Source organism: Oryza brachyantha, chromosome 8 (genome assembly GCF_000231095.2).
Source record: "Oryza brachyantha chromosome 8, ObraRS2, whole genome shotgun sequence".
NCBI lineage: Eukaryota > Viridiplantae > Streptophyta > Magnoliopsida > Poales > Poaceae > Oryza > Oryza brachyantha.
Genome location: NC_023170.2, coordinates 5496022 through 5499300, shown reverse-complemented (window position 1 = coordinate 5499300; position 3279 = coordinate 5496022). Strand labels below are relative to the sequence as shown.

General features: G+C 50.0%; 1 pseudogene; it reads right to left on the bottom strand.

Moving 5' to 3' along the window:
- Positions 1–321: 321 nt before the first annotated feature.
- Positions 322–1704, bottom strand: LOC102721299 (annotated as a pseudogene).
- Between the last annotated feature and the right edge of the window lie 1575 nt (positions 1705–3279).

The window sequence follows — 3279 nt, the reverse complement described above, 5'->3', positions numbered from 1 at the left end:
CATACCATATTACGAGAAATCAATGGTTCAGATCGATGAGCTATTATAGCAAAAGAAAATAAGTTTTTTTTTACATATTTGTGGCAGTTCACATGAACCGTTTGATCAAAATACGAGTGTTTTAGAGTGCTTGCAGTTTTTATCGTGCAGTTTAAACTGCACATGATCTCAATTCATTACTGGGTCTAATCGTCTAAGAAGGTTGGTGTTTTTATACTTTTATTTTAAAACATCCTTTTATTCAAGTAAGACGAAATTAATGTACTGCTTACTCGTTCTTACATACAGACACATATCGAATCACACAGATCGAACAAGCATGGCTACACTGCACGCCTCTTCACCTTCACCACGAGCCCATTCTTCATCTGCAGAAGGCAGGACAGCTTCGGCTCCACGGCCTGCCCTCCCACCACCTCCACGTCAAAGTTCCACACCACGGCGGCGGCCACGGTCTTCATCTGCGCCACGGCGATGTGCTTGCCGTGGCACATCCTCGGCCCGGAGTTGAACGCCAGGAACTTGTGCGACGGCACGTACCGCAGCTGCTTCTTCCGGCCGCCGCCGTCGCCGGAGACGGAGACGGTGAGCCACCTCTCCGGCCGGTACTCCCGCCAGTCCTTCCCCCACAGGGCCTCCATCCTGCCCATGGCGTAGAGGGAGATGAGGACGGCGTCGCCTGCGCGCACCTCGTGCCCCCTCGGCATCACGTCGTCGGCGACCACCGTCTTCCGCTCGATCGGGCCCGGCGGGTACAGCCTGAGCGTCTCGAACAGCGCGGCCTGCAGGTAGACGAGAGGCTTCGTGTCCTCCGGCGAAAACATCACCGCCGTGTGGTGGTCGCCGTTGGTGGTGGCGGCGGTGCTCGTAGCTGCAGCTTTGTTGCGGGATGCAATGGGGGCCAGCTCATGGCGGATGGCCGACACGACGTGTGGGTTCATTGCGAGGTTGTAGAAGAACCACGACAAGGTGGTGCCAACCGTGTCGGGCCCGGCGACCATGTAGGTGATGAGCATCGTGCGCAGCAGGTGGCCGTCGGCGTTGTAGTCCGGGTCGTTGATGTAGGACGAGAGAATGTCGACGGCCGACGGTGGCGGCGCTGCCGCCGCTCGTTTCTCCTCGGCCTCGTCGTCGCCATGGCCGTGGCGGTACTTCTTCGCCTTCTCCATCATCTCGGTGACGAAGCCATGGAGCACCGCGTGCGCCGCGGCGAGCTTCCTCTCGGGGCCAACCTTGAGCCGTCTCATCGCCTTCCAGCAGTCGCCGGCACGGTGTGCCGGAACAGGCCCACCTCCATGATCGTGTCCATGCCGGCCGACACGCGCATGGACGGCATGTCAGGGGACAGGCAGCCAGGGTCCACCCCGAACACCGCCATGGCCGTCACGTCGAACATGAGCCTCGTGGCGAGATCCTGCACCTCCACCGGCGTCCGCCTGCTCGCCATGGACGCTAGCAAGGGGACGAGACCACCCCGCACCTTGTCGTGGCAGCTCGACACCATCGACGCGACCACCCGCGGGTCGCCGAGGATGCTCTGGCCTCGGCGCGCGGCCGGCGGCTGGGCTCGCCGTCCATGGTGAAGAAGCTGCCGGCCATGACGTCAAAGATCTCGGCGAACTCATGGCCCTTGGGATAGTTCTCATGGTTGGCGGTGAAGATGTGCCGGACATTGTCGGGGTCACACGTGATGAAGAGCCGCATGTTGGTCGCCGCCGGGTCGTTCGCCGCGAAGCTCTGGCCGGAGGCGGCGAGGACAGCGGTGACGTAGTCGTGCAGGTTGCGCAGGTTGGCGACGAGGGATGGGAGCAAGCCTACCAATGGCCAGTCAACCGGGAGCAGCAGCCGATGCTTCGATCTCCAGTACGCTATGTACGAGAGCACGAGGACTAGTATCGTCACGGGGGAGACGACAAGCTCTTGCAAGAATGGCGCCATGGATCGATCCTCACTGCAGCTGTTGCTAAATGGCAATACCATTTGCATCTCTGGTGATTGACAGAGGGAGGAAGATCATGGCTTGATTTATACGGAAGCACCAGAAGAGAGGTCACCTCAATCCATTTATGCGACTCAATCCAAATTCAAATTCCAAATTCAGATACCCATGTCTGCTTAGATAACCTAGTCCAAAGCAATAAAAAAAACAAGTGAGTGACACTAATGATAACCAGGATCAACTAATATATATGGTTACTGCAACATTAAGAAATTATTTCCTCTGTTCCAAAATACATAGATATGCAAATATGTTAAAATAAGTTTTGACTAGCAATAACTTTATTAAAATATGATAAAGTCTGTCTAAAATCAACGGTTCAAACGGGTAGAGTCTTGTGTGCATCATGGTACTCATAAATATTACATACACGCTAGGATGCTTTTATCGGCAGTTAGTGACATCAGGATGTACCGTTTATTCACATATGTATGTGTGTAGTGATATATGTGTCTACTGCATAATTATAAAAAGTTGAAATATATGTTGAAACGGGTGCGGTACTATCGACCACGGAGTCACCGTATCATCTTGTTGAAACTTAGGGAATTCACTGTGTACTAAAAATAGTCACTATACAATAAATATTCTATATGGATTGTCTTTATACTGATGGTCATTAACTCATTATAGCATTAATGTCTAATAAAGTAGTTTTTAGCCATATCAGCTGCCCATTAGAACAAATGCTCTCACATTCTTTTATCATTTAAGACTCACTTTGTTTTCTACTCTATCTATATGACCAATCTCAATGCATTATTTTATAGAATAGTTTCCAAGACTGTAAGTAGGTAACCGAAAGTTTCATGGGGATGAAACTCCTCTCTTATCTCATGAAATTCTCTCATTTAATAACCCTGCCATGTCAACAGTTTTGTTTACGTGACACCCTATTTAATATGCATGACACCCCGATAAAACATCTATTGAGACTAACTTAAATATTGTGGAGTTTGTCACAACTAATATCACATGTGGTACGTGCGGTAGGTACTACCCCCTGTAGACTACATGGTTCTTATACATTCCTCATGTATATAGAGGCAGTAGTTATTGTTATTTAATTTGCTTATTCGAGGCATTTATTGCATCAAAAGCTATTCAATGGCGCTGCGCTTGACTCCATGGAACAAAATAAAAAATCCCTAATTTTCTTGAGCTAATACAGTAGAAGCCGGCTAATTTATCATTGCTTGCGTTTTAGGAAAAATCAGAAAATGATATAAAAAAACGCCTCGTTGCTATTCACTTTGAGACTTTTAGGGCAATATGGTTGC